Source organism: Rhinopithecus bieti, unplaced genomic scaffold, assembly GCF_001698545.2.
Source record: "Rhinopithecus bieti isolate Rb0 unplaced genomic scaffold, ASM169854v2 scaffold_6380, whole genome shotgun sequence".
NCBI classification, from domain to species: Eukaryota; Metazoa; Chordata; class Mammalia; order Primates; family Cercopithecidae; genus Rhinopithecus; species Rhinopithecus bieti.
In genome coordinates, this window is record NW_016806642.1 from 4337807 (window position 1) to 4346172 (window position 8366).

The window sequence follows — 8366 nt, forward strand, 5'->3', positions numbered from 1 at the left end:
TTTTTTTTGAGACGGAGTCTCGCTCTGTCGCCCAGGCTGGAGTGGAGTGGCCGGATCTCAGCTCACTGCAAGCTCCGCCTCCCGGGTTTACGCCATTCTCCTGCCTCAGCCTCCCGAGTAGCTGGGACTACAGGCGCCCGCCAACCTTGCCTGGCTAGTTTTTTGTATTTTTTAGTAGAGACGGGGTTTCACCATGTTAGCCAGGATGGTCTCGATCTCCTGACCTTGTGATCCACCCGTCTTGGCCTCCCAAAGTGCTAGGATTACAGGCTTGGGCCACCGCGCCCGGCCTAATATATATTTTGTAATGGACCATCAATGACAATGAAAAAGGAAGGAAACATTTATTGAGCACCTACCATGTGCCAGGTACTATGTTCTGTACTTTATATTTACCATTTAATCTTTGGTAATTATTATCTGCATTTTGGGGAAAAAAAGAAATAAAATTGATAGGTAATGTGCCCCAATTCTTTTTAACAGTGCACAGGATAGAAAATAAAATCCAAGTGGTTCTGACTTGCAACATTTTGTATTACTCACATACACAGATACTTTTAGAAAATTTGACATGTAGTACTTTGAAAAAAACTACACCAAAAAATCAAGTCTTACTTCTTAGTTGCTATGAGGCATTAACTTCTGAATTGTTTGTTTTGTGGAAATCCTACCTTTAAGATTTGGGATGTCTTTTCCTAACACACAGGGAATGTTGTGATTTGGCAAGCAGCAACTGCTTCCACCACAGTGAGTCCTAGATTCCACATCACAATTGATCACTGAGGGGCAGACTATTTTCTCATAGAAACAACTCTGTCATTGGTGGTTGCATTCCTGAGCTACATTCTCAGCACCAAATAAATCAAAGGAAGAAGCAGTGATAAAAACAAACATATACCTTCATAATAACTTTGAATAATCAAACTGTGCCTCACAGTCTATCAAATGAACACAGTTTTTCAAGGGCTGATACCCAGAGTACTCTTATAAACACTACATATAGCATATACAACATACAAGTCTAGAGTCTCATAAAATGAACCCAAAATTAACATTCTAGCCATTATATATTTGTATACATATATGTGTATATATATAAATTAAACATTTAAACAAGAATTTTGCTTGCATTTTAGAATTTTAGAAGAATTTTAAAAGATGACTTAGCTGGGTGCGGTGGCTCTTGCCTGTAGTCCCAGCACTTTGGGAGGCCATGATCTGTGGGTAGATTACGAGGTCAGGAGTTTGAGACCAGCCTGGCCAACATAGTGAAACCCCATCTTTACTAAAAATACAAAAATTAGCTGGGCGTGGTGGTGAATGCCTGTAATCCCAGCTGCTCAGGAGGCTGATGCAGGAGAATCGCTTGAGCCCGGGAGGCAGAGGTTGCAGTGAGCCAAGATTGCGCCATTGCACTCCAGCCTGGGCGACAGAGCAAGACTCTGTCTCAAAAAAATAAAATAAATAAATAAATAAATAAATAAATGATGACTTAAATTAACCATAATACTCTAAACTGGCTACTAAGTTATCAAGTAGGTTGATCAGCGAAGTGCTATAAATGTAATGTGTCCAAATATCCTCAAGCTTTTGGAAATAATTTGACAGGAGGATTGCAGTGGAGGGGAGATAAAAATGTGTACAAGTTGAATGTCAGTAATTATCAGTGCAACAAATACTGATTGAGTGTCGTGCATGGTGTTACTCTATCTGCATTATTTCATTTAATTCTCACAAAAATCTTATGAATAAGGCACTGTTTTTACAATTATTTTAAGATGAAGAAACTGATAAGAGTTAAATAGCTTGTCTAAGGATGCACACAGGTAGGAAATGAAAAGGCAAGGATAAAGGCCACGCTATTGACTGTAGAGTCTTTTCTTTCTTCCCCAAATAATAATGACTCACTTTCTTTCTTTTTTTTTAGAGATGAAGTCTCCCTATGTTGCCCAGGCTGGTCTTGAACTCCTGAGCTCAAGTGATCCTCCCAACTCGACCTCCCAAAGTGCTGAGATTACAGCCATGAGCCACAATGCCCAACATGACTCACTTTCTTGCGCACTTCTCTGTGGTAGGTACTACTGTGACTTCATTACATATGTTTAGTCATCTAATCCTTGCAACAGTCTTGTGAGGAGAGTACTATTATTATCCTCATTTTACAGTTGAGGAAAGGAAGGATAGGTAAGTTCACGTGTAATTAGCAGAGCAATCATTCCTAAAGAGTACTAATTGCTGATCAAAGGCAACCAGAGAGAAGGTCTCCAATGCCATGCCACAGTGGTCTGTCTCTGCTATAAGACTTTTGTTCAAAATTTACTTGGCTAAAGACTATGATTTACTGCCCAAATATGAGAAGGCATGAATTTTGTTGCAATAACTAATATGTTGAATGGCAGAATCAGGATCCAAAAATATCCCAGTGGTCAAGATGTAACTATGAGAGAACTGTCTGAGATTTGAGCAAAGACAAAATTACTATAGACAGAAACTTACCTAAAACTTATCTAAAAGAGTATAGCCTTCTGTAGGATGGTTGGTCAATGACTGAAGCAAAGATACACACAAGTCACAGGGGCAAGGGGGAAATAATCCTAAGTGCATGAATGCATGGTTCTTGTGACATGTTTATCTTTGTACTAGAGATGGACGTAGCACACTACCATAGTAGAAGATCAAGACTACTGTTGGTGGAACATTCCAATCTTTAGGAGAAATTTAAGGACACACAACTCTATCCTTAGAAGAGTAGCATTTGGATATTTTTGGGCTATGGTCTTGGGTGCTAGATGGAGTGAGAGGGTTAACTGAGATGCAGTGAGCAAAGAGTTTAAAAGCTATTGTGATTCTCAAGCAACATTATCTTGTATGTAAGAAATTGCCAAGAATCGCTGGGCGCGGTGGCTCAAGCCTGTAATCCCAGCACTTTGGGAGGCCGAGACGGGTGGATCGCGAGGTCAGGAGATCAAGACCATCCTGGCTAACACGGCGAAACCCCGTCTCTACTAAAAAATACAAAAAACTAGCCGGGCGAGTTGGCGGGTGCCTGTAGTCCCAGCTACTTGGGAGGCTGAGGCAGGAGAATGGCGTAAACCCGGGAGGCGGAGCTTGCAGTGAGCTGAGATCCGGCCACTGCACTCCAGCCTGGGCGACAGAGCGAGACTCCGTCTCAAAAAAAAAAAAAAAAAAAAAAAGAAATTGCCAAGAATCTACAAAAACGTATCATAACTAGTAAGTCTGTTTAATGAGCATCAAAAGAATAAGATACTTAGGAATAAATTAGACAAGAGAAAGGCAAACTTGTACAAAACACTGCTAAGATAAATTTAAAAGGACTTACATAAAATGGGAGAGATATGATATCCATGGGTTGGAAGATTCAATATTGTTAAGATGACAATTTCCCAATATTGATGTGTAAATTCAGTGTAGGCTGAATGTGGTGGCTCAAGCCTGTAATCCCAACACTTGGGGAGGCAGCTGGAGGTTGCTTGAGGCCAGCCTGGGCAACATAGTGAGATCCTGTCTCTACCAAAAAAACAAAAAAAAAAAATTAGCGGGGTATAGTGGCATGTGCCTGTAGTTCTAGCTACTGCAGAGGCTGAGGTGGGAGGATCCCATGAGCCCAGGAGTTTGAGGTAGCAGTGAGATATTATATGATCATGCCACTGCACTTCAGCCTGGGTGACAGAGCAAGACTCTCTAAAAAAATATATATATATATAAATAAATAAAATAAATAAATTAAATTCAATGTAATATCTGTCAATATCCTAATAGGCTATTTTTGTTGTTGTTGAGACAGAGTCTTGCTCTATGCAGTTGTGCAATCATGGCTCACTGCACCCTCAACTTCCTGGGCTCAAGCAATCCTCCTGCCTCAGCCCCTCAACTACCTGAGACTACAGTTGTGCACCACCATGACTGGCTAATTAAAAAACTTTTTTTTAACATAAGGGGTCTCACTATATTGTCCAGGCTGGTCTCAAACTCCCAGGCTCAAGCAATCCTCCCACCTCAGCCCCTCAACTACCCGAGACTACAGGTGTGCACCACCATGACTGGCTAATTAAAAAAAAAATTTTTTTTTTTGAGAAGGGGTCTCACTATATTGCCCAGNCATGACTGGCTAATTAAAAAACTTTTTTTTAACATAAGGGGTCTCACTATATTGTCCAGGCTGGTCTCAAACTCCCAGGCTCAAGCAATCCTCCCACCTCAGCCCCTCAACTACCCGAGACTACAGGTGTGCACCACCATGACTGGCTAATTAAAAAAAAAATTTTTTTTTTTGAGAAGGGGTCTCACCATGTTGCCCAGGCTGGTCTCAAACTACCAGGCTCAAGCAATCCTCCCACTTCACCGCACCCAAGTAGCTGAGACTACAGGTGTGCACCACCATGCCTGGCTAATTACAAAAAAAAATTATTTTTAGAGAAGGGGTCTCACTATATTGCCCAGACTGGTCTTGAACTACTGGGCTCAAGCAATCCTCCTGCCTTGGCCTCTCAAAGAGCTGAGATTACAGGCATGAGCCACCATGTCCAGCCTTTTTTTCTTTAAATTGACAAGGTATTCCTAAAATTTATATGGAAGTGGCTACCTGAGGATTGATTGCCATCATGAATGACACAGTAACTATCTGAACCAGGAACTTTTTGACCAGTCAACTCCTTGAGATGAACAAATGGTCATTGATGTCCTTCACCCTGGAAAGTTATCAGCACCCAACACAGAAATTTGGGAAAAACTATCCAAAATGTACAAGACCACACTAGTCAGTTACTTGGCTGAGGCATGGGAATTGCTTGAACCTGGGAGGTGGAGGTTGCAGTGAGCCAAGATCACACCACTGCACTCCAGCCTGGGCGACAGAGTGAGACTCTGTCTCAAAATAAAAAAGACGCTGAACATCATAAGTCATCAGAAAAATGCAAATTAAAACCAAAATGAGATACCACTACACACTTACTAGAATGGCTAAAACAAAAAAGACTGACCAAGTGAACAATATGGAGAAACTCATATATTGCTGGTGGGAATGTATTTGGATTCAGAACTCATTTTGGTGGTGGCAAGACAACTGGCTTTGACATGATTTATGATTCCTTGGGTTATGCAAAGAAAAATGAAGCCAAACATAGACTTGCAAGACGTGGCTTGGATGAGAAGGAAAAGACCTCGAAAAGAACACAAGAAGAGAACAAAGAAAGTCACCATTACAAAGGCCAATGGTGCTGTTGGCAAAAAGCCAAAGGAATAAAGATGCTTCAATGACATTAACTGCAGCCACTGTGTGGACTTTTCATAAGATTAATAAGCTAATAACTTTCATGTGGCAAAAAAGTATATGAAAGTGCAAAGAATCCAGAATAGTGAAACAATTTTGATAAAGAAAAAGTTGAAGGATTTACCTGATTCTAAATCTTACTACAATGCTAGCATAATCAAGAAAGCGTTATAAAGACAGAATAGATATTTAGATAAATGGAAGAATAGAAGCTCCAGTAGCAGACCTTCACACTTTGTTGTTGTTGTTGTTGTTGTTGTTGTTGTTGTTGTTGCTTTTCAGACAGAGTCTCACTCTCACCCAGGCTGGAGAGCAATGGCACAATCTCGGCTCACTGCAACCTCTGCCTCCTGGGTTCAAGCAATATTCCTGCCTCAGCCTCCTGAGTAGCTGGGATTGCAGATGCATGCCACCACACCTGGCTAATTTTTGTATTTTTTTAAGTAGAGACGGGGCTTCGCCCTGTTGGCCATGCTGGTCTTGAACTCTGCACCTCCGGTGATCTGCCCTCCTCGCCCTCCCAAAGTGCTGGGATTACAGGCCTGAGCCACTGTGCGGCCCACACTTTGGTTCAGTTGATTTTCTTTTTTTTTTTTTTTGAAATGGAGTCTTGCTCTGCCACCCAGGCTGGAGTGCAGTGGCCGGATCTCAGCTCACTGCAAGCTCCGCCTCCCGGGTTTACGCCATTCTCCTGCCTCAGCCTCCCGAGTAGCTGGGACTACAGGCGCCCGCCTCGTTGCCCGGCTAGTTTTTTGTATTTTAAGTAGAGACAGGGTTTCACCGTATTAGCCAGGATGGTCTCGATCTCCTGACCTCGTGATCCGCCCGTCTCGGCCTCCCAAAGTGCTGGGATTACAGGCTTGAGCCACCGCGCCCGGCCCCGGTTCAGTTGATTTTCAAGAAACCTGCCAAGTAATTCAGTGGGGAAAGAATAGTCTTTTCAACAGAAGGTGCTAGAACGGCTGAATAACCACATGCAAAGAGATGAAATTTGACCTTAACCTCACATTATATAAAACAACTTGAGTAAAACAGAGCAAAATCTTTGCAACCTTCGATTAGGCAGATTTCTTGCACATGACAGAAAAAGCATGAACAATCTAGGACAGTTTTTATAAAGTTAAAACTTTTTAAAAATTAAAACTTCTGCTCTTCAAAAGACACCACTGAGAAATGAAAATATTTGCAAAACATACATCTGATGAAGGACTTGCATTCATAATATATTAAAAACGTCTAAAATTCGGCAATAAGAAAATAAACAACCCAGTAAGAAATGAGCAAAATAGACCATGCACAGTTGCTGATGCCTGTAATTCCAGCACTTTGGGAGGCCAAGGCTAGAGGACTGCTTAAGCCCAGGAATTCAAGACCAGCCTGGGTGACATGGTGGAACAAAATAATACAAACAAATACAAAAATTAGCCGAGTAGGGTGCCATGGGCCTGTAGTCCCAGCTACTTGGGGGAATGAGGCGGGAGGATCACTGTGCCCAGGAGGTTGAGGCTGCATTGAGCCGTGATTGTGCCACAGCACTCCAGCCTGGGTGACAAAGCAAGATCCTGTCTCAAAAAAAAAAAAAAAAAAAAGAAAAGAAAATGCACAAAATATTTAAGTAATCACTTCTCTCCAAAGAAGATATATAAATAGTAAATAAGTATACGAAAAGATGGTGAACATCATAAGTCATCAGAAAAATGCAAATTAAAACCAAAGTGAGATACCACTACACACCTACTAGAATGGCTAAAACAAAAAAGATTGACTAAGTGTTGGCCAGGATATAGAGAAACTCATATATTGCTGGTGGGAATGTAAAATGGTGCGGCTACTTAAACTTATTTAACTTAGCAATTCAACTCTGAAGTATCTACCCAGGAGAAATAAAAAGTGTATGTCCACAGAAAGATGTGTATACAAATATTCATGGCAGTATACTCATAATTAGCCCTCAACCTGGAAACAATGTCCATCAACTGGTGACTCAACAAACAAAATGTTGTGTATCTATAGTGTAAAATATTATTCACAATAAAAACATGATGAGAAATGGAAGGACTCAGACACAAAGGACTACATATTGTGTGAATCTGTTTATATGAAAATTTTAGAAAAGGCAAAACTGTAGAGACAGAAAGATCAGTGGTTTCCTAGGGCTGCGGGTGGGAGCAGAGACGGATTGCAAACAGGCAGGTGAGAACTTTTTGTGGTGATGAAAGTATTCTAGGCTGGATTCGGTGGCTCAGTCCTGTACTCCCAGCACTTTAGGAGGCAGAGGCAGGTGGATCGCTTGAGCCCATGAGTTCAAGACTAGCTTGGTCAACATGACAAAACCCCATTACTACAAAAAAATATAAAAATTAGCCAGGCGTGGTAGCGCATACCTGTAGTGCCAGCTACTTGGGAGGCTAAGGCAAGAGGATCACCTGAGCCCAGGAGGTGGAGGTTGAAGTGAGCAGAGATTGTACCACTGCACTCCAGCCTGGAAGACAAAGTGAGACCCTGTCTTTAAAAAAAACAAATTCAAAACAAAACGGAAAGCAATTATGTCTTTAAGGCACCTCTTTCCTCTTTGGCTGGCCTCTGAAACATCTGGTGCCTCAGTAACTCTGGGGTAAATTTTTCCTTGAGCTCTCCTCCCAGAGCTTTGGAAGGCCTTGTGGGAGACCTGGAGTGGATTGATTAGCAAGTAGCCCTAACCCTGGGGGAGCATCTTCTTTCTCTTGGTGGAGGTTAGAAAGAGAAAACTGACGAACAGGAGCACATGTAGAAGACCATGCGCAGGATGGCGAAGGCCTTATAATCATGTTCTAATCATTCTTCATCCTTCCGTTAAATACTTGTTGTCTTCACTCTGCCAAATAAGTCAAATAAGTGCTGTGGCTATAAAACAATGAACATTACTGACAAGGTGCTTGCTCTCATGGAGCTTATATTCTAATAATATAAAGCATAGCACAGATATGCTGGGTGGATAAATAAAAGAAAGTAATAAGAAAACAACTTAAGTCCTCTGCAGTTAAAAGGGTGAGATCACAGAATGACTGAACCACAAGAGGGAGCCAGTCATGCAAAG

The 8366-nt window shown here is 41.6% G+C and overlaps 1 pseudogene; it reads left to right on the plus strand.

Moving 5' to 3' along the window:
• The first annotated feature begins 4622 nt into the window (after positions 1 to 4622).
• On the plus strand, positions 4623 to 5263 carry LOC108532975 (40S ribosomal protein S24-like; annotated as a pseudogene).
• Positions 5264 to 8366: the final 3103 nt, after the last annotated feature.